The sequence below is a fragment of the Nipponia nippon genome, unplaced genomic scaffold, assembly GCF_047370975.1.
Source record: "Nipponia nippon isolate SJK-2023a ecotype South Korea unplaced genomic scaffold, ASM4737097v1 scaffold_9, whole genome shotgun sequence".
Taxonomy (NCBI): Eukaryota; Metazoa; Chordata; class Aves; order Pelecaniformes; family Threskiornithidae; genus Nipponia; species Nipponia nippon.
The window spans coordinates 23,954,827-23,978,825 of NW_028262413.1; the positions used below are offsets into that span (position 1 = coordinate 23,954,827).

The 23,999-nt window shown below is 38.5% G+C and overlaps 1 long non-coding RNA gene across 2 annotated transcripts; it reads left to right on the forward strand.

Annotated features, from left to right (window-relative positions):
- Positions 1 to 13,516: 13,516 nt before the first annotated feature.
- Positions 13,517 to 18,450, forward strand: LOC148050193 (uncharacterized). Of its 2 annotated transcripts, XR_015701510.1 has the most exons (4): positions 13,517 to 13,662; positions 13,830 to 13,967; positions 16,084 to 16,276; positions 17,132 to 18,450. It is a non-coding gene; the product is annotated as an uncharacterized LOC148050193 (long non-coding RNA). The 2 variants fall into 2 exon arrangements; XR_015701511.1 differs by lacking the exon at positions 13,830 to 13,967.
- Positions 18,451 to 23,999: the final 5,549 nt, after the last annotated feature.

Here is a 23,999-nt window from a genome sequence, read left to right on the forward strand (position 1 = left end):
TTGTTACTCCATTTTTATGCCAGTATTGACTCCAGTAATGGCATGTCAGCACTGTAATGCTGATATAATAGTTTCCTTTCTGTCTGGTGCTCCAGCTCTCAGCTTCAGTGGCAGTACTGCTGGCAGCCCTTGACAGCTAGCTCCAAGCACCACCACTCAGTGGGGGGGAATGAGGAATTAATGCCAAGAGGCAAAGCACTGATTAATGTACTTGAGGATTAATCCTTTTTTTCTTTTTTTTTTTATGCCTGGTTGGGAAATGATTCAAATCATATCCTTTGTAGATTGTGTATTTAGTAATATGATAGGAAATATATGTAATGTAAAACAAAGTTTAGGAATATAAGTAATAAGTAAATTGACATGTTCTGTAACCTTTATGTAATCCCCTACATACTATATGGGTTTACAATTCACAATTTACATTCGAATGTTATAGAAGGGTGATGGACTACTGTGCAATTTAACGAGATGTGACATAGTGTTTGCATGCTAAATTGAAATGCAAAAAAATACACTGGCTGAATTAAGCTATTCTCACATGTTTTACGTATGTAAGGCAGAGGGGCCAAATTAAAGACAGCAAGTTGCGGCTTAGCACGGCCCAGCCCTCTCTCATTTGATCTTATCTGATGTGTCAGGAGGTGACAGGCTACATCAGGCCACATAGAGGCCAGAGGGTCACAAGAAGTCTCATAAGGCGGAGGAAAGGATAGGGACACACAGGTTGTTTATCAGGGGCGAGGGGAAGCAGCCTGCAGCTGGGGTATTTGCCTTTTGAAGTAGAGGGTGATCACACAGACCATAGGTAAAGGCTACAAGTTTCATGATATTCTATAGACTATAGAGTCCATGGAGGATGTGGCCTTGGTGGGTGTACGTATGCCTTGGAGTATGTGGACAAGTGTGGCTGGAGAAGCAGAAAATACAGAAATCTGGGCTGAGATCTTGGCTTGGAGAGAGACTGGAGCTTTGGATAGGAGAGCAGGAAGTAGAGAGAATAGGACTGGGCCACACAAGGGTGGCTCCAGACCATATCATAATTCTGGAAAAGGACTGGAAATTTGACATTTTCCTCCATCCTTTTTCCTCTACATAGATAGGTGAAAATAATAAGAAAAATCTCACTTTTGCTGAAAGGCAGGAACTGATTCTAAATGTAGTTTCAGACTCTGATTGCATTGGGATCTATAGTTTTGTGTGTCCTGGTTAAAGAAGGAGTAGAACTGGAAAACAATCCATCTCCTCATGCCCTTTCAAAACTCCAGAGATTGCATTAGTATGTGACCACAAAGAAAACAAGTATGGAGTTACTAGTGGAACGATACTCACAAATGGTTTAGCTACCCTGGGCTCTTGTGAAAGTATTTTGTGACTTGAGTCAACTTCAAGATCACTTTTATATAAGCAGCAACCAGTCAAGTCATACCTGACCCTGTGGTTGGAATTAATGCAAAAGTAATTAAAAATCTCTGTTGTTCATCTTTCTGTCTCTCCCACCATGCTGCTGAGTACATTTCCGTCTCTCTGGAATAATTAGCCTTGAGTTTTGTTGTTTTAAAAAAACCTTTTGTTCATTTTTTGTAAAAAAATTATTATTGGGAATTTTTTACTGTTTCAGTGTCTGTCATGCATTACTCCAGTAAATAACTTTAAAAAGTCAAATATTGATTTATATGTTTGGCTCCCCTTTGTTGTATACAAGAGCAATGATTTCACTTAGCTATTATGACGGATAAAACTTCAGAGATAATTAAATACATTAAATCCCTAAGGGAAGGCTTACTTCAGGTCTGAAGTATTCAGACTTAAAAGCATTTGGAAAGTGTTAAACCCACTATCATTTCAATATTGTGACTTTAAGAAAAACAACAAACCCTCACTGAACAGATACAGTGCAAGTAACTGTTATTTGTTAAAGGCATTTTCCTGTATTCTAACAAAAAAATCACTAGAGCAAGGCTGTTTCTTTTGACTAATTGTCTATTTTTGTAACCCTTTAATATAACCACACTAGTTGAGTAAGAAGTCTGACTTAAGAAACTTTTTTAAATTATGTACAACTGTGGCCAGGAGTCCTGTACGTTCATACCATTGGCATTGCCAGATTGATGCTGCTGTGCTAAGACTAGTAAAGCCTGTTGATGTGTCTTTTTTTTTTTCCCTGCCTGAAACCAGCCTTTCCCTTTTCAAATACATACTTAGTTAACATGGGCAAGAAGAGAAAAATTGTTCATAATTGCCATCTTATTGGAACATAACAAGTTAACACTTACTTCAAGACTTGTTAGATATTCAGGATTATTCTTCTGACAGCAGTATATTTAGTAAACAAATGCAGAGAGCAGCAGATATCTCCTGTGTCTTCCACATTTGTTCTGGACAGACTTGGGACTTGCTGATCATATTAATGCAGTCGTCACCTGGTTGTCACCTGAACTAGTCATGAGATATTGAACCAAGCAGTCCTAACTAGGAAACCCTAGGAAATCATTAACTGTAATGATTTGCACTGTGAATTATGTTTAAGTCAAAATATGATTTTTCTACATACCTGTTTATGTAAAAATGTATTTTTTCAACTTTTGCTGGAAAGCTGAAGTTAGAAAAAGAGACAAAGCATAAAATTGCCTGAAAAGGGCAAAAATTCCAACACACACATAAAATATTAACAATCCACATCAAAATATAAGTCATCTTAAAAACTATTATAAATCAAAACTGAAATAAAGAAGGTGAGAGTGTATGAGAGGTGCAAATGTCTTCCCTGAATCAGGCATCATCGCCATGCAGTAGTGCCATATCCTGAGGCTCGCTCTAGGATTAGAGTCCATGACAGCCAAGCCATATCAAGCAATCATTGACTTTTTGCTCAGTTTCTCCTGTCTGTGTTAATCAAGCAGCCATGGAAGACTAAGAGGTATGTCGACATACCAATTCTGCCCAATTCTGCCTTCAGGCTGGAACAGCAAGCTGCCACAGCAGCTCGTGCAAGCTGTCTGAGTTTGTGGGGACAGAGTTTCACCACGAGTTTCTCAAGTCAGATGAAATGAATCCAAGCTTCTCAAATTGATTATTGTCGGGTTTGCATCTGACCAAATATAGGGGGCATCAGGGGCGGGGAGTGTTATACTGGTCCTTAAATTTTTTGGCTAAGATATAATTGTGAATAGAAAGACTAGACCCTAAAATAAACAAAGTGAGATTGTCAAAGCTTTTTTTTTTTTTTTTCCTTTTTGACAAGAAAAGCAAGTGTTCATTCTGACTAGATTGATCCAGGAGGACTCAACCTGTATTGCTTTTTACAACATATCCTGACAATCATTGGTCTAAGACAACCATTAACCATTTTAAAGCAACACTTCAAATCAATGTTTGCTTAGTTGTAGTTACAGTACAGTGCCATACAGTGCCAGCAGCCAAGGCAATCTTTACATAGAGGATGTCAGCAACCCTAGCCATCAGGGTAAGATGTTATGATTCTGTAAAAAGAATATGTGAATCAGAAGATTTACTAGCTAAAGAATGAATCCAGTAGATGATAATGTGGGAGACTTGGCATCTCTGTTTTGCCTGCTTCATGAATAAAATTCAGTATTTGTAAGTTTAATTAAGAAAGCTTTTTAATATTAAAAGGGTTAATTCTTAACTCATTTCTCTTTCACAGACAAGAAATATTTTCTGTAAGTCATAAATAACACATTTTAATAAACTGAGACTTTGATTACTTCATGTGGTCCGACTTGCATTGTAATTTTGCAGAGACTGTTTGACACTGTTCCAACATTCAGTTTCTGTTGTGCATATTAAAAGATCTACATATTTTAGATGTCTACAGGTTTTCATGGTCTACTAGTGAACAGTGTTATTACTGAAAATATATTTGACCTTCTAGCAAAATAATTGACTTTTAACGGAAAGTGATTTTATTTTAAAAAAAAAAACAACTTCATTGTTTTCGTGATTTACCTTTAATTTATGTTCCTGTACTATACAGTCATTTTTCTCAAACTGCACTAATTTTATAGTTCAAACAAGGCTTCCATTTCACCCTTGAGCCAGGATCCCTGAGTTTTCTTTCAACTGGGAGTGCACAAGCCAAATTTTTGGAATCGGTTCAAGGTCAAATTCAGTTCCTTGGAGTTTTGTCTTGAATGTGAACTTCAACAAGAAATGAGCAAATGTAACTTTTCCTTAGTGACAAATATTAGCCAACAGGTTAATGGTGGCATTAAAAGAGCAAGAGGACTAATGCTGGCATTTGCTCCATTGCTGGAAGGGCAGTTACTTCAACTGTTCCTAGGGACTAGAAACTAATTCAAACAGCATCTTGTTTGTCCTCCTTTAGTTTAAGTTTATTGATTATATCACTAGAACAACCATTTGGTAGAGAACATTTTAAGGTTACCACATGTAGTTCCCTCCCTAATCCCCAGAAAAAGGAATTAAACTTACAATGAGTTCAGCAAGTGCATGTTAAATTACTTGAAATTTTGAGTTTATTTCTAAATTGGACAAAATCTGTTTTATGTACCTGGAAAACTAGTTACCTCTATCTAATTAGGAGTACAAGAAGTATAGGCTATAAACTATTACATGTAATTAAGTAAACTGTTCTACTGGGTTAAAACTATCCAGTACTGCATATGAATCAGAGCAACTTTAAGGTTTGGCAGGGGGGATACAATCTCTTTACTTTCAGTCCAGTGGGTGACGGTCAAAAATCACTGACCTCTGACAGGTGCTCGCTTAAATGAATTAGTGCTTCCAGTCTACTTCCTTACCAAACGTGTCTGCATAGTATTGAAGTAGTATCACAAAGTGTCCTCAATGGATATTTTGCCAGCAGTTCTGGAGAACAGAAAGGCTTATCAAGTTTTTCACAAATATAGGAGATTTCACAGAAGAAATATTAATGTTTTCACTCATTTTAGGGGAACTTTTCATGTTTTTTTCTGTAAATGTGCAAAAAATATAGAAGACAACTGTTTACTAAAATTTAGTTTCTGCAGTATGCTGTTTGGGCAGCCCTGAGCAATAGAAGAGACCTTGCCCCATGTTTCAGCAGGATGAGCAAAAAAGAACTTTTTCCAGAAAGCCTGAATTGTTTTCTCTGTTCACAGCAAATTATTATTAACTTTTCTCCACATCTCCAATATTTCACTCTGTTCATTAAACTAGATGGCATCAAGAAACTTTGCATTTCTGTCATTGTAGGTTTCTTGTGGCACTGGACAGCCTTCACAGAGGTGACGTGCTCTCCCTCCCTTGAAAATTATTTTGCTGTATGAAGAAGTAGCACAAACGACTTCATTTTCTATAGTACATCTACTAGTCGCTGCAGCCAAGAGGTAAGTGGCTGTTCAGAGCACGTATGATACAACTGTGCCACTCTTTTGATAGAGAAGTTCTGAAGTTCTGCAAGGGTCCTCATTAAAAACCATGCATTGCTGCTGAGACTGTAGCCATGCTTTCCTGTCTGTGGAATTCCTTTGTTCGGATCTGACAGTTCATCTTTAACCCTGATTATTTATGGTTTACCTGATTTTGGCTGAGCTAAGTTCAGGTCTGAGCAATTTTCCAGCGACTTTGTACATGATGAACACTTCACTAAACTCGCTACCAATGCCTTTGATCAATGTTCTCATATAAAACTAATTATTCAAAACAAAACAGCCTACTGACGTAGTTCTTAGTTTGCTTTTGAACTGCCAGACTGGTGGATAGTGTATATATTCTAATTGTAAATGATGATGGTATTTATTGCTCCTTATTATTGCTTTTACTGAATGGTCTGCTGTAATTTGGGGCTTTTCTATTAACTTACCCAGATGTATTACTCACTTTACCCAAATGTATTACTCACTTGTGCAGTGTCAATGAAATAGCATAAAGGGGTATAGAGACTGCTGAAGAATTTCCTATGATAAAAGAATAGGCCATTCATACAAGCAGCATACAAAACAGCAGATCAAGGATGAGAATCATTTTGGTGTGGTTGCAGGAGTTACAGTAAAGCATTCTTAGCTTCAGGGAAGAAAGGTGTTTGAAGGAAGGATTTAAATGAGAAGTCAGAAATCATCTGAGGCTTCAGGACTGGGGAGGTTGTCTCTAGGATGAGTAGCAGGATAGAAGAAGTGAAGACAAGAAAAGGAGGAGACTGTAAAAGGAAAGTTACAGAGAGAAGATCAGTGTAGAGGAAGTAAGCCTTGAGCCACAAATCACTTGAGGCTGAGAGAGTAACCATGTACTTAATTTTTTCTTTCTCAGCTGTTGAATAGAAGCTGGTTTTTGTATCAACGTTTCTGGTTTTGTAAAGAGATCAGTTACTTCTTGTTTAAGTTCCATCAGAAGTTTATTGTCACACTTCAGTCTTCCCAAATCATGGCACAGAACCAGAGCAGCAAGTAAAATGTAGAGCACCTTAAAGCTTCTTTTTGAGCCTGTGTACACATGATTTCTTCTGTTGTCCAAAATGGTAGCATTGACCTTTGTGTATACTTCCTTTAGTAATGCCAATGTAAAATGTACACAAACCCTGGCTGGACTGATGAAATTGTTTAGTGTCTGCACATGACTATGTCCGTATAAACACGAGGAGTCACGAATGAGTCCCTCCTTAAAAAAAACATAACAAAAAATTGCTTTAGGTTTGTATGAAATGAATGACTAGACTTCTGATATTAGAAGATATAGCTTTCCATATCTAACAAGATACTTTGCTAGACAGGGTTTTCATCTAGTGGTTCTTTAGGTCCTGCTGCTCTTTTGTCCCTTCTTAAGTAAACTCATGAGACAAATCTGACTGGGAAAGCATGGAAAGGGCATCAACTGGAAACTTTCCTATGGGACCGAAGTCAAATATAGTAGGGGAACACAGTGTCTCATGGGTCTGGCAGTAAAGACTTACATGTGCATCTGAGCATGGAGTTTGTGTACACACTTTGGACAGTGCCAAATGGTGAGACTTGGTACAATTGAACTACAGATTTTGTGAGACTGTAACTGGGTCTTTAATACCTGCTTCTTCATGGATTTATTTGTTTGTTTCTTTGTTTTTTTCTAGGGGTACATAGAAGCCTGTTACAAAATACTACCAGGCTTGTTCCCTCTTGCTATTGCAAAATGTTCAAAAAAAGCATAGTGCTCTCATTCGTACTTCATCCAAATGCAGACACTTCATTACTGTTCAGATCTGTATTTTCGTTGTCTTTACTGTGTACGCAATGAATTCATGTGGTCTATCATCAAATGTTTCAGTGAGATTCTTGAGCTAGGAGTTTAGCTGCTTTAATCTTCTGTATAGTTTGCAGTCCTCTTCCCTCTCAAAGTGCCTCTCTCTTCATGGACTGTAGGAGATAGCTTTAAAGCTTAGGTATTTCTTTTAACCTGTGTGGACTGAATCTGGGCTGACACCCACCGTGAAGGCAGTAAAACCATGGGTGCAGTCTGTTTCTTTCATTCTGATATCCCTCACACCAGAATAAAATTTTCTTTTGGTTTCAATGGAATCACTTCTTATTAATCCCTGTACAAATAAGAGTAGGAGCTGGTCTGGAAATGTTGAATTATTCATTGTATCTCTCCAGCAGGGCTTTCTAAGATATCCAGTATCTTTGATCTATGACATCATTAGTTGTGAAAGCCAAGTAGAGACATTCTACAACTGAAATGTATATTCCCAGATATGACCTGAAATGTAAATTCCAGTAATATTCCTCCTCCAGGTGATCTCTTATTTCATATAAAACCTCGTTTAACAAATGTTCACCACCCCCACTGCAGTCAGCTTTGTGCAATTGGAAAGCAATGATGCACAACTAATTGTTGGTGCATTGTGCTCAGTTATAGCAGCTGTGAATGATTTCCAGAAGTTGATTATTCTTGGATGAATGATTTTTCTTACCTCTAGTACATCCCATATTGCTGAATTATATTTTACTTTTGCTGCTATGATAGACAACTAACCAAATGTTATGCCTCAGTGATACCTCAGTCTGTAGTGGTGAAATTCATTTCACACATTGTAGCGGATATGTTCTCTGATGTTTTTTGACATTGATATTTTATGCCTGTATTGTGTACATATTCACCAGGCCACATGATCTGGAAAAGCAAAAGCTAAAAAGGAATTGAATACCTTTAAATTTGATCCAAAGTCTTCAAACAGTTTCCAGAAAAAGAATTATGCATACTGGCAGGAGACAGTGTTTGCAGATGCAATACTCCTACTCTTTTCAGTTGTAGAATATGCAAAAAATAAACAACACCAAATTCATTCTTAATGACAGCCAGGTAACTTCAGTGGACTTCTCAGAAGACTGAAATTAACCCTAACTGTTCAAACCAATGCAACTATCAACACAGCTGCCTGTAGGCTGGTCAACAGGGTTATCTACTAAGATGTTCAGAGAGTATTAGTTCATCCAGCAGAAAGTATTAGTTCATCCAGCAACCTCAACTAGTCCCTTTTAGTTTTGACAAGTTAACTGAATCTTTTGTGTTCAAAGCCACTCACAGATACGAAGACCAATTCTCAATGTCCATCCCTCAATGCTGAAATAAACAGGAGGCAAATTATTAAAGAGGTTAAAATGAGTTGAAGCTTAAATTGCTATTTCCAGAAGAACTGGGGAATGGATTTTCAAAGAGTTTTGGGTAACTAGAGACACAATGAATGGCAGGTGTGGCCTGCCACTCACCAGGAGGCAGCATTCTTCAATGCTTTCTGAAGCTCCCATGGGAATAGGAGCTCTTGGAGGGCATTGCTGCAGCAACAAGGTGCCTGTGACCTGAAGACCACAATCAGTCTGTCTTAAAGGATGATGCAGACAGAGTGGGACTTTCACAGAAGCTAGATGAGGCAGATGCCCAGTGCCTATTCAAGTCATGCATTTGAAATCCTAGGAAATACTTAGTGCAGACACTCAGGTGTCTAAATGGTGTCATAAAACAACACACTAAGTTTTACTTTTGGTGGAAGTCAATGGGATTTAGCTCCTCCAGTCTCAATGTATTTTTTTAAAGCAAGTTACCAAATTTCTGAAAACTTAATCCAGGGTGTATTGTTATCCATTAGGGTTGGAACCTGCCAAGACCAGATCCTAATGTAATTACTTAGACAAAAGTATCATTGAAGCTCTGGAGTTTTGCCCAAATAAGGACTTCAGTGTTCAGCTCTTGCTCTTTTATGTCATCAGCAGTCATAATGAGGTTATTTGTTAGTGTTCTCAGCTAAATAGTATCTAACAACAAATCATCACACTGATTTGACAGAACAAAATATGTTTTCCTGTTAAATCTGTTCTTCAAAATTACAAGCACTGTTTACACCCAGGAAATTGCTTCATTTGTAGCAATTTCCTTTTCTTTAATTCCATTTCCAATTCCCATTATGAAACTCCCAGGCATGTAGTATGGCCCAATAAATAGGTGGAGTAGGACCAGAAAGGAGGAAATACCTGCCCTTTTGTACATTTTACTCCCATTTAGAGAAGGAAAGTAAAAGAAACATATACAGAAATTCAAAATGTAAGCAGTTAAATAATTAGCAGCAAGATTAGCACTTGATTAACACTTCTTTTATTTTTTTCCATATCTCCCCTCACAAGCAGATGTAAACGGAATATTGTAGCTGACATACTAATAGCCCTTTTGTGAAAATTCCAGTGCAGATTATGAAACTACGCCCCTCAAGTCTGCTACAAACAGAGGTGAATATCACTATACCCAGCTTGCAGATGGAGAAGCTGCATGGCAGCAAACTTTTCTCTAAGCCACATGCAAAATCAGTCACCGAGCTGCGAGTGAATGCAAGCCAGCTGGATCCTACCCCTTGTTTTGCTCTATTTACCCACTTCCTACTTTATGACAGAAAATATCCTCAGCTGGACTGTGGGAGGCAGTTTTGTGTGTAAGCCCAATTGGGCCCTGTGGTTATCCAGACCTTTCTCTGGTGGGACACTGCTGGTATTGGCTTCACTCCTCCTTCCCCAGGCTACCAGGGCATATCGAGGGTGTCTCCTTCCTGCTGCCATTGGCAGCATGCTGCTGGCTCCCAGATGTGGTGGGAGTTTGTCTGTTTAAAAACTAGGTAAGGATGTCAGTGTTGCTCTTGCTTTGTTTGGAGTGTGATTACATTAGTGCAAGTATTATTAGCACAAGTGCCAGCAGCAGCTGAAAAGGTGGCAGCAAAGAGCATTGCTGGGCAGGGAGGAGCAGCATGTTTAACATAGGAGACAGGCACTGGCATGGAAGCGCAAGAGCCAGAACAAACAAAAGAAAAAAGAAGTTGGTATATATTTTTGTTCCTTGATAACAGAACTGGCTTAACAGAGGAGGGAATCAGAATGCCAGGGATTACGTTCCTAAAGACAGCAGTTTAATGTAGTAGCCTGATAGCCCATCTCTCCCATACTCTAGCGCTCTCTTTCCAGTCTGCAGTGGTTCTTTTGTACAAGACTCCAGCTTCCCTTGTCCTTAGGAAAGGCTCCTGTTTCTATTGACAAATGTCTTCTGATGCAATGTCACTGGCAGTTTCATGTCCATATTTATAACAGGGTGTGTAGCTCTGTAGCTTCCTACAAATAAAGTGAGATACAATTGCAAATCTGAATGTGCTAAAGGAATGGGAACCTCTTTTTCGTAGCCATATCATCTTCAATGTGTTTCCTTCTTAGCCTTCTTGATCTGCTCATCAGCTTCCTCACAGCCCCCACTGCAATCAAAAGGGTGTATTCCCTTTGAGATCTCTTAGCAACTGTTATTATTATGTGAGGTCTGATGTGGATACTGGTCTCAAGCACTGATGCAAACAACACATCTCTCTTCAGCCTCATAAATTTGGCTCGGTGTTTGCAATTAAGAGATAGCCAGAAAAAAAAATTAAAGCATAGTTACCCTGAATGAGAGTCTCACATGAGAGCAGTCGGTTCAGAAATGACATTTCAATTCACAGTGTTTTCCATCAATTTCTTGCTAAATAGAGCTGACTAAATCCAGTTCCTGCAAACAGAAAATGCAAGTGTTCTTTCCCGCTTCTTGAAATTCACATAGACACTGTCAAATCCTAGGATACTTGTAGGAGGTTGACTTCAGACACCAGTTTCTGTAGCTAATTTGCATGCAAGGGCTGTGCAGCAGATTGTAGTGACATTCTGGCTTCAGCTGCTCTCCCTGGTGCACTATAAGCCCTGCTTCTGCTGGCAATGGTGCTGAAGCATACAAGTTGATGAGGCCAGTTTCAAGCTACTACAATTCTACTTGCTGAGGTTTTCTTGTTCTCTACTCCCCAATCTCTTTATGGTCTAAATAACTTGGAGAAAGTTGGGAGAATACTGGCACAGAAGTACTTATCCTCCTCAATGCAAATGAACAAGTCCTTTGCTGGAGACTTTTTGTCCATGTCCTGAGTTTAATAAGATATCCATCTGTCCTGGATGTGTTACCAAGAACGTGTTCTGATTGGCACACTTCTTGTGAGAAAATTGCCCTAACAGTGTATTCTGTATCATACCCATTGCTTTATATTCTTATTTTCCTCTGTGAAGCAAAAGTTTAAAAAAACCCAACCAAGTGACTAACCAACCAACCCCCAAAAACCTCCCAAACCTGAAGCATTTGCACTTCAAAAATACCAAAGAAAGACTTCCATTTGTGCTACAAAATATAGTAGAATTGTAGTAGCTGAAAAGTTAACCATGCATAGTTAAACTCGGAGAGATAATGTTGTTGGTCAGGGTCAAGCACCTAGGTGATCCACCAGGTTAACTTGATTAAGAGACACCAGTTTTCTTAGCTACTTTAATGCAAGGAACTAATGCAGTCAAGGGTGTGTCTGGCAACCTGGACTCCCAGACCTAATAGTCCTGTCCTCATAGATATTGATCTTGCCTGGGTATGACTTTCAGGACAAGTTTACTGCAAAGCTCAGACTTATACCTTTGACTCAGTAGCAAAACTCCTTTGCTGTTCTTCTGCTGTACCCCAGTGCAGGGGTCACCAAGAAGTAAATCACTGTGAAATGTGCCTTCAGCCAGTGAAAAAAGTAAGGCTGCTCTTCAGCAGAATGGAAAATATCATTCTGGGGCACTTACAAGGTGTTATAAACAAATTTGGAAAGGTAACTAGTTTGTAAAACATTCCTTGACCATTGCAAAAATATATGGATAATAATGCATTTCTCCAAAACCACACTGGAAGACTAAATAACGTGTAATCAACAGCCAACAGTGTATTTCAAATGCCATGATTCATTATCAGTCATCCTAATCCCATTTTATTAGACATGAACATGAAAACATTCACAGCCAAACTGTATGACTGCTACTGTGGTAATCCTATCAAGGACTTCATTGGTGTCAGTCTTGTACAAAAAACATTTTTGGCATTGGATACCAAAGCTTTGGATAATTGAGCCTTAATCTCATGATTAAACTGCCTTTTGGAAATAGAAATATGTCATTTATATATTTTACATAGATTACATAAAGTAATAAGATTTTCTTCAAGCATTTCATTGGCTATTTGCAACCACAATAAACATACTACAGATAGTAGTGTAAGTTTCTGTTCCATCTCGGGAACCACAGTAAAGAGCTAAAACCTGAGCATGGTGCTATGCCTCAGGTGCAGTATTGTGTTGTACTGTGTAAGAATACTACACAATACAATACTGCTCAGGTGCAATATTGTGTAGAAAAGGAGAGTGTCCAGTTACACTCCATATTCTGTTGTTATCATATTACCATTATTCTCCTCCCTTCCTTGTATTTTACTCTACAGCTCATTCCCTGCTACAAGCTATGTACAAGTGACAATAAAATGGTAGATCCGAATGCACTTTTTCCTTTAGAAAACATCCATGCATATTAATTCCTAGCAATGCTTCTTCCAAAAATAATTGGCTCACTCAAATGTTAGGCATTCCCTGTAAATGTCAGATCTGGTACATTTACAGATGCCAGAATTTGAGCAGAATCTAAATTATAGCTCAGTCCAGAATCTGGACTGAACTATTAAAGCACAATAATGAAAAACTATTTGAAAAATGGCCATTTTTATGTTCTTTCCATTTATGACAAAAATATATAGTTTGCAAGCCACCTTGTAGGGCTCTGAAGCCAATAGCGAGCAGCTTTGAGCTACGCACCAGTTTCAGTTTTAAGACAAAATATTTCTTAATACTTTCAACAAGAACACCAGTGCTGTCATGTTAAGTGAAGAGTGACTGCAATGAAGCCACTGGCATTGGTAGAGGGAAAGAAAAAATATGCCTCTCCACATCACATTTTATTGTACTCCCTTACTTCTTTTTTGTTGTGAGAAAAACATTTCTGTCAGCCTCCTTAAATGAAAGCTAAGAGGATGTAAATAAAGCACCTGGAGAGGCCTGGGGCTCTGGTGGGCTCTTGGCACAGGTGCTTCTGGGTGCAGGTGGAAATTAGTGCTTCCCTGCCTCAGCTGTGGTTCAAAATGGGGGTTTCCAGGGCTGAGCTTGCCCTGAGCACTGGAGATGCCTGCCCAGCCCAACAGCCTCATGTCTTCCTGTGGTTCAGTCATCATGGTGGTAGTGGAGTAAACATGTCCTGCAGTTGGTTTCTCTCTGTTTTTGAGCTGCTGTTGTGTGTTTTAGAGGAAGAGCTTTGACTGTCGTTCTCTTGGGTTAGTAATGGTTGTTTGTTTTCTCTTTGGCCTAGTCAACCCTTATTTACTGATGGCTGTGGATAAACCCAGCTGTTGACTGATACACCTGAGCCTGTTGAGAGTGAAAATAAAGTGGGGGTAGTGGGTTATTCAGTATTATGGTGTTATTTTTCCAATTTTGTTAGCTATCTGTAGTTCTGGGAAGCTTTCTGCTCTCATTGTGTTGAGAGCTTCAATTACACAACATATGATTCCTGTCCTTTAAGAGGAGAAACAGCAGTTGTGAGATTCATGGCTAAGACTCCAAGCAGGAGTGAATTACGGTATGTTACAGTGTGTGGGAAGGGAGGGATGTTTCTGTACTGAGCCTTTTTTTTATGATTGTGGTCTTGTGTCAAATAATGAAGCTTAGGAAATAAGTAACGTGAAGACTATAGTACTGTTCTTTGCTCATCTGCTATATGGTTAATGGAGACCTGTATAATTTCTAAAGTGCTATAGCCACAAAAGAGTTGACTTTCCACACTACCTGGCTTTTTTTAGTTTTTTTTTGGTTTGGTTTTTTTTTTTTTTTTGGTTGATCGTTGTTTTGGAGATCTGTTCTTGGATAATGATGCCTTTTTTTCCTGGTTTCTGTGTACGTACTGTGTTTTTGGTGGTTGGGAAGTGATAAATGTATGAATGTCATGTGTTGTTCGGGATTTTCCTTTATTTATTTATGAAGTGTAATTACTCTTCATGAGTGATCTGAGCAGTAACTGTTAAAGGAAAACTGAGCAACCTCTCAGCATGATAGAATAGCTCAGATCTTTTTAGCCTGCTCCTGCTTTTTCTTCTTCAATATGGTTTGGGTGTAACTACTGCTACTCCACAGTAACACTCTAGTGCCTTCCCTGTACTGTGCATTTGCTTTGCTCCCAGCTTTCTTTAAGGCATTATTTGCTAGTAAGAACAAGGCCTGCACAGAATAGGCAGGGAAGCAATTAAAACTGCTGAGGTTGTTTGTTTCTTTGTTTTCCTGGTACTGCTTGCTGTCTTCCCTCTGGTCCAGCAGCCTCAACTTTGATGTAACAAGCTATGTCCTTTCCTTTGAATCAACAGGGGTCTGTCTGCAACTTTTTTGTAATATTCATGTTGAACAGCCATGGGGCAATTAAGTTTGGGTAGCCCTACAGTGGCGTATAATCAGCACTTTGATGTGTCAGTGTTGCCCATGATAAATGTATGTTCTGCTTTCTATAGATAATAAAGCTGATGTGTGTTGGCACTCACGCTTACGTTCCTGTGCTTTGGTGTTAATAGCAGATTGTGAAGCCAGAGACTTCATCAGGTGTTGTTCTGCATCAGTTACTCCTGAAGAAGTTTATCAATCTTCATATACATTCTTACTAGATGCTTAAGGTCGTACAGATTTCCTATAGTAATTCCCAAGACTTTTTATGAGGTGGAGGTCTGTACTGTTATTGATTTGGCTCTTGAAAGATTTTTTTTTTTGTTTTAAAGAGACTTTCAGTGGAAAGCAGGACCAGATTTTAAAAAAGAAAAACAAACAAGAACATCACAAAACTGCTCCATAGAGACTAATTTGGTAACTTTCTTAACTGGCCTCAATATAGACTTGAGTAAATCCAGTGAAACTAGTGTAAGTCCTCTGTTGACTCCAAATAGCCTTGAATTAGACTGCGGACTTCTCTCTTGTGCCATGTAGAAGTCGAATTAGCCCCAGCTTTTCTTGTGTTGCAGTTCTTTACTAGCCAGACTAGTTGTTCTACCTGGTTAAACTTTTGTGTCATGTTTCATGAGCAATGTAAAAGCTCCTTATTGCTGTTCTAAAAATACAATATATTCAACAATCTTAATCCAAAAGTGCAAGACAACACAGGTCTCTTTCATTAGTGGATTGTGGTAGGTATTGCTGAATCTAGTTCAAACAATTACTATTCAATTTTATGTCTGCAGGCTATGTAATAAACTGGAATATAGTTTTCACTCTGATCAGTCACATGAGAAATATCTATTTACTGTTGCATACCCTTAAGCATCCTTATTCATCCATACATTCATTCTGGCAAGTGCTGTATACTTTCCAGCATTACACTATGTACAGAGTTAAACCATGGCTTGTTATTTCAGTAGTTAGGCAGTATCTTATCAGTGTGCAATTGAAGATGCGCCTGAAGCCAGACACTGAGCTCAAATTCTGAGACTGATAAACTCGGTCATAGCATTCAGCCTGGAGCGTGGCAATGGGAGGAGTTGTGTTGGTTCTTAATCTCTTCAAATTTTTTTGTTGTTTTTGGGGGGTTTGTTTTAGTGTTTTTTTTAATAATTTCATGAGGAATAGAAGGAAGTGGTGAAAGGAAAGTTTTACTGGATCCTTCCAAAAATAGGCTTATATTCTTGGTCCAAAGTAATATTCTGACATGTTTTTTCCTAAAGCTTTTGTCTTACAGGTACAGAAAATGCAGCATAAGCTTGTCCACAGATGAAGATCAGGGCCTTTTTTGGAGACACAACACTGCATGTTGTAGTCTGCCGTAGTGGGCTTTAAAAACAACCGTTGGAGAAGGTCAGGTCAAGGAAGTTGTCAAAAAGTGAGAGGGAAGAAGTCTTTGAAACAAAGAATTTCAAGGTTTGCATAGTTCTTTGGGGAATGTATAGAAAAAAACAACTTCTTGTTGAAATCTCATTGCATTTATCTTCTTAGATTAGCTCTACTACTTTTCATTATGTAATCAATACAGTACAAAACATGGCATGGAATTGCAAAGAAATGTGAGAGGTGATGGGCAGGATGAAAGAGCAAAAGAAGCTCAAATCTTGCCTGTGGAGCTTAATCATGCTGTGAAAATGTAGCCTTTCATGCAAAGGAGGCATTCCTAGTAGAGTGACAGCTGCTGTGTTAGCTTTGACTTCTGCTTGGAGAAAAGAAGGCTATAACTTGTGGAAATGGGAAGGATCTGTTTGTAGATTATAACGTGTAGTGGATTATCTTTGTTAAGGTCAAGGAAGTAGAACATAATTAATAGGACAGTCCAACTTGGGAGGTGTGGACACAGAATTTAAATAATGCTAATGAATCATGTAAAAAAACTATTTTAAGAGCTCAGGAAAATAAAACTGGATAAATGTTTACTGAATACCTACCATCAGTGGCTAAATCAAGTGACATAGTGTCACTCAGGCTTTGTGTGTTAAACTGTAAGGCTGAGGACCTGGTGCTTTTTCAAAATCTATCATGAGTTGTTTAGATGACTTCAGATAAACCTTTCCATGTGTCTGTGCTTTATGGATTTGCTTAGCCATAAATGGGAATAGTAATGCTTAATTCCTCTTTTGAAATCTGTGATCTTGAATATAAAGTAGTCTCCAAGCTGTTACTTTTTTTTTTTTTAACGTAAGTCCTTATTAAACGTGTAACTTTTTGAAAATACTTTCTGTCTGGTGGTATTGTGTGTTGACCTAATGCTGCTTTGCTTCAATGCAGGTAATCGGCAATCTTCTGACGCTCAGCTAATGAGGGCTGACCTGGTTTTTAATCCTTGCTTGATGCCGCTGGTAACTGGTCATGACTTAACTTCCTGGTCACTGGCTTAACTGCATAGTCACAAACTCAACTCAAAGCTGCTTTCAGTGGGAGAAGAGGACATTTTTGTTCTAAACAGCTGTGAGACTTTAAGGCCTCACTAACTGACCAAGAAAAAGAGCTGGGTAAAAAATTTATGAAGGGCAGTATATTACTGCTCAGACTGCTTTGCTTTGTTCTTTTGTACCAAAACCACGCAGACAAATCTAGCTTCCACAAAATACTGGGGAAGACTGAGTATTTCTGAATAATTCTTAATCTGAGAATTTGTTTGTGTGAAAGCTTAACACAAAGGAAAGTATGTGTATGTACCAGGTTATCATATGTGCTCAAATAAGCTACGTTTCCACAGCCAGTTCAGGGGGCATGTAATAAAGGAAGAGAGCAGGAAGGCTCCAGAATAGATCTTGCTAATTAACTTTTTTCTTTTTTTAAATATGAACTGTGAAAATTGGCTGTAGCACTCCCTATGATTATAGATTTACCTACGACAAATTTTGCTGATGTTTGGTTGAGAGAGAAATAGCAATTATGCAACATGCAGGTGCCCTGATAGCACTTAAAGGTGTGTTGATGAAGTAAACAGCCCTGCAGGATCAATTTTCCCATATTTCAAAGCAGATCATGTATTCTCTAAATCTGCTGATGCTGAAAGATGTGTCTCTTCACGTGTCCAAATCACAGTGCCAAACAACTACAGAGAATACCAGTAAAGGAGTGACCTTGTTGTATTTCTTGGAGGTTGAGCTCTAATGTGTCATGCAAAGGTAAACAAACACCACAGCTTGAAGTAAAATGTGCTCCATGCTCCTCATTAGTGCAAGGATTTAGACTGTTGATAAGGTGAATATGAAGAATTCTCATTATCTGTGGATCTAAGTGGAAACTGTTACAAAAGAGAGTACAGCATGGGAATAGGGGAAGGTAATGATATTCTCTGTGCTTCTTCTGCATTACCTTTTTAATAGGTAGAGAATGCAGAACAATTTCAGGTCCAGCTTGTGCAATTTAAATATTACACTGACTACCATGTACTCATATGAAATACTTGCATAGTGAAATATCCCCTCCCTACAGAAAATTGATCTCTGCATTATCAAATGTGACCCAAAGACAACACAGAGGCTACCTTCTGTTGTTCTTCCTGTACCCAATCAAAAAGTCTCAATCTGTTTCTTTGTAATGCAGACTTCATTGTTTTATATCTAACATCTCTGACACATTGCTATCTCATGCCACTCTAGATCTTTATGAATCTCTTGTACTCTGTGGCTGTGTCTGTGAGAATTTCCACTTCCTAATTACACTATTATTTTCCTTCTCTTTGGTGTTGAAAATGATTCAGTCCTGAAGACCAAAATCAGATCTAGCAAGTAACAAAGTTTAAATTCTGGTATGACCAGAATCAAAACAATCCCTAAGGGACACTTCAACACACAGACTACAGCTAGATTCAGTATTTTCAAGTAAATCTGTCAGCCAAGAACTGACATGGTAAAACCTTTAGAAGGGTCAAAAAAGAATAATTCCAAAGCTTTTAAGTTGAATTGTTGTAGTTTCTGTTCTGAAATAACATAATTACCTGATTATTCTTTTTAATGGAAAATGGAAAAATTACCCCCCCCCCAAACATAGATCTTTTATCTCAAACAAATTAATTTCAACTCATTTTCCACTCTGTTTTTTGGCCAGAAAAATGAAAAATAGAGCTATTGTTGAAATCTGGGGTAAGGGGGGCGGGGGGGGGGGCATGTGGATTTTGGTGTGGGGTTTTGGTTTTTTTCCCCAAGCGGTATAAGTTCTGTCTTTGGGTGGGATTTCAATTTAAAGGCAGAAATTCAATTCAGATTTCAGTTTAAATACCTGAAGGGAGAGCTCTTTCTTGCATGAAGGCATTCATTGCTTTTCCCAGACCACTGCATCATTGTAGGTGGCAGGTGGACCTTCCCTTTCTGTGCTGTCCATAAACTACCTAGATCAACTCATTATCTTCCATCTTCAAAGATGTACAACCAGGGCCTTGCTGCAAGATACCATACAGCCTGGAAGCTGTGACAGACCTGTGTGGTATGTGGTGGAGTTTGGCTTGATATCACTGTTCTAAGGCAGAAATTGAAGGAGATTTTGGGCCAAATGCATTTGGGGTGACTTAAAGTAGTAATTGCAGTGTGAGTAGGAAGGACAATGTATCCATGACACTGGTGGTGTGCACTTACTGACTCCTTCCACTATACAGTGCTAGTTAATGAATTTAAATTGAATTTTAAATAGCTGAAGTTAGTTTCAAGACAACTAGATCTGTTTTATAGGTGAAAAACAACTTGGAGAGTGAATGAGAAAATCCCTTCTAATATCTTCATTCCGAACATTGAAAGATAACTTAGTTGTAACCCAACCTTGGATGTATCTCTGTTAAATTTAGGTCTCTAAATAGTCTCTAGCACACATATGCTCCCCAAATTTCACTTTCTATACCCTGAGATTTTGAGTAGTTGCAGGAAAATTGTACCACAAAGAGACTATCTAACTGTACAATGGCAGATTTCCTTGGGCTGGCGATGATGCAGGGAGAACTTTGCAGCTAGGGGATGGGGGACACACACACAGACACACGCAAAGCCCAAACACACACACAGAGACCCCTGAAAAAAAAAAAACAACAAAACCAAAACCAAACCCTTCTCTTCAGATTGAGAGAGCGCTCTTCAGAAGGCCTTTTGTAGGGCACATTGAGCAAAAAGTATTGTGAAAGCCCAGGGTCTGGCACACAACTAGCTTATATGTAAAGTGAATAGGAAAACTGAGGAAGGTAAGCATGACAAGGAGCCTTGCTACAAAGGGAGTTAAGAGATAAAGATGAAGGACTTCTTTTGACTGGAATAGCTTTGAGAAGGTAATGCAGGTGCATTTGGAAAGAAATTGTAACTGTATTTACTTAAGAACCCAAGCTGGCACTTTTTTTGTGGAGGGTGGAAAGTATTCCCCTGTCTACTGACATTTGTTAACATGAAAAATGACTGAGCTTGTGGGTGAGCTCCACTTATGGGTGTGGAAGAATATAAACCGGAAAAAAAAAATGGTGAGTTGCTCTTTGGTTAACTGTGGAAACCTAAGGAAAATTAGTGGATGTTTTTTTCACTGGACCGCTGTTCTCCTTTAGAGGTGTGGAATGTCTCTGAAGGTAAACTGACTGCCATGGGGAAGCATACAGTCTGACTTCTACTTCTTGTTGAGGATTAATTTTGTTTGCAATGCTTGATGCAGCAAATCTGTATGAAAGTCTCATTCAAGTGAATCTTCACGAATGCTGCTTTTTGGAAAAGAAAGTCTCTATTTTGGCAAATACGCCATAGCTATCGTGAGATACTTCTAGTTTACATGGAATTGCTGTCTCTGCCCCATCAGCTGCCATCCAAGTGGAAGTATAGGAAATATGAAGTGTTGGGGCTGCTGCCTCTAAGCTTCCCAGTTAGCGTTCATGTTTTAATGAAATCTTTACTTCACAAACCAGTAAGATCTTGTTCTCAAGCCATTAATGATCATTCCCAAGATGATACTTCTAGTTTGCTGGTTTCTTTTTCTTTTTTCTTTTTTTTTTTTTTTTTTATTTGCTTGCCTCCTAGGAGGTAGGCACCTAATCTGGGCTCAAAACCATGGTAATGTGGCTGTGCTACTTCTGTATTGGCCGTGGCTTATGTCTGGCTGTCTCCAAACACAGGTCATTGTGAGTCCTCTGCGCAGGCATGTGACTTATGCCCTGTCAGACTAATTTATCTGCAAATGAGCACTGCAACAAAGATGCCCGAGTTTGAAAAGCAGTTCTCATATGGTTATTGGGGGATGTGAGAGGAGAATGGGATCTGGAGTCATCATGGCTCAAGGAAGCCAGGACTAGATTATTATTATTAGGTCACCTGTATTGCAAATCTGGTGCAGACAATATTTTTTTTTTTAACGTAAAACAATAAGCTGCTGTCAAGGGAATTTATTGTGGGTTTTTGTCTCTCCCTCCCCTACCACCCTCAGTATGCACTATTAATGGTTATGAAAAGTTAGAGTTGCTTTGTGTTTTGTTTTGCTTTTCCTTAAATGGGGATGTTCCATCTACTCTCTTCTCAAGCCTGATCAAGCCTTTTAGTTGATCCCAAATAGTTCAGGCTTTTAGTTTATAGAATTATGAATAAAGGCTTCATATGCCATTTAAGATACAGGTTCCTTCCCATTCAGAAGTGTTTGGCATTTACACTTCTTACTTAAACATGTTAAAGCGCTTCCATTACTAAATATTGCTTGAGGGAACCAAAGAGGGAGAAGAAATTTGGCATAAATCCCAGTGCAATTTGGAGGCGAAAGACTGAGGATGCTCACTATCCTATAGAATGACAGTAATTAAAATTAATGAAAAATCACTGCGTAACACCCACCACTTGACATATTTCCTCAGGTGGTTTTTGCAAATATCTCAGACCTGTGGCTTGGAGCTTTGAAGTTCCCCTGCCCCTCCTCAGTCTCACCTCTGCTTTCATAAATACAAAATATTGAAAAAATATTCTGAAACAAGTTCATTACTTAAGACTCTTCTGTCTTAACTTAAGTTCTGTCTTAAGATGACTTTGTAAAATTGCAGTTTTGCACAGGTAGAAGAATCAGCATTTGAGGAACTGCTAAGCCCAGTGACAGGGATTCACCTCTTCTTCAATAGCCTTGTAGGGTCTACAGACTCCTGTGGCTCAGCTGTGTGCACCCCTGGAGAGTTAGCAAGAGGACACAGCAGGACTGGTGGAGGATTGGCATGTGAAGGGGAAAAAATAAATTAAAAAAAAAAAATCTTTTGTGTGAAGATAAATCTCTTTGGTTGAATAAACACAGGTTCTTGGTACTTCAAATACAAGAATCTGCAGACACAATGACTTGAGAGGAACTACCTTAAGGTGGCATTGTCTATGGATGAATCTTTTGATAATTATTTCTTTATTTATACAATTTCAAATGTTGACTAAGTTGCTCAGAGACAACAACCAGAAGTGAAGGTTCATCCCATAATCAAAAAGCTGGTTTTACTGTTTTGTGCGTTAGATGCATAGATTTGGTTTCTTTCTGTTGTGCACAGATTTTTCCCTAGTTCATTTACCAAGGTTACCTTATTTTGAGGACCTTTCCCCCATCTGCAGCAAAAAAGGGTTTGGTGAAACTCTTGTGACTTTTCTATCTCTTTTTATGGCTACATACTGTGGGGTAAGGTTGTATCTGTGCTGGCTTAGGAGCCTGGCATGGAAGGAGTCTTTTGGAATCAGGATTATCTAAATGTGAAGGTCAAATGGTGCTGTGTTTTATATTTCCTTTTTCTTATTTTTTGTGACCAATAGCAGAATTCTAGTAAGCAATGGGACAAGAACCATATAGAAACAGTTATTTCTTCTGGCACTTAAAATCTTTTGGTTATTTCCTTTTTTCCCCTTAGATGTTAGGAACTTATAACAGAATGCCGAACGGCAAACTTGCAGTTTGACAAACTTTGAGGGAACAGGCTGTCTTTTATTTTTTATTTTTTTTTTTTTGCCAGGTGAACCACCTGAAGAAACAGTTCTGAAGGAACCCTAATAGATTGTCTCTTCTTAGTGCCACCACACAATGTCACCTACCCGGGGGTATAGATTCTCTTTAAGATGAAGGAAACTTCCTGACCTCCCCCCTGCCCCCCCCCCCCCAAAAAAAAAAACCAAAACAAAACAAAAAAAAAAAACACAAAAAACCCCAACATCAACCCCCCCCAAAATTCTGATCTATTTGTAAGGATTTAATTTTTTTCTTGCTGAGAAAAAATAAACACCAGTGTATCAGACAGAATAGGTTTCAATGTCACTTGAAAGTAACATTAAAAGATTCGTTTGAATCAGCAAAGCATCTAACATACAAAATCTTGATGCTTTACAGCCTCAGTGTTTAGTGAACAGTCAAGATATTTTATTACCCTAAAGAAAGAGACAGAAGTTTGTTTCTGTCTTGGTAGTTCTTATTCCGAGTTATTCTTTGTTTTTCATCATGTTGCAAATCAGCAATGAAGAAAACTCACTCAGCAAGCAATAAAAACAGCAACAAATGTTTACCCCTTGGGATATATACTCTGGAGAGAATTCCCCACCCAAAATGAGTAGACACTTCAAGGTCTACGCATACAAGTTTAGCTTGACTTGGAATACAGGCAGTCAGCCAATCAAGAAATCAGACAATCAATTTTTTTATTTGAGGTTAAATTTTCTATCTAGCAGGTTAATAAGTTATCCATGAAACTCAAGAAGCGTCAGAACTGCAGTTTGGAATATCTGATATTAAATCTCTAAAATAAACATTGAGACCTAGAGAAAAGAAATTGCTCTGCAAAAGAATTGAGTAATATTATGGCTTCCCTCTTCCTCACCCTTTGAACATATTGCATAATCTATTGTGAGACTGTAATTGCTGTCCTGAAGAAGGATATGCATGTAGGTGCCTTTGTGTTCCACTATATATTTTCATTTTAGCAGCAGTGAGTTGCCTTTCTGTCTTTATTAGTCGTCAGTGTTTATTAATAACCTGAATTTTGGGCAAGATTCTTATGCTGCTTTCATGAGAATGAATCCTGGTTCTAGTGAAGTTAATAGAACTTTGTCACTGACTTAATGAAGCAATGCTTTTAGCTTGGCCATGTATGTTTTCTTATAATATACAACAAAAGAATTATTTACGTATACCCCATTCAGCACTCTTACCCAAAAATGTTTGAGTTACA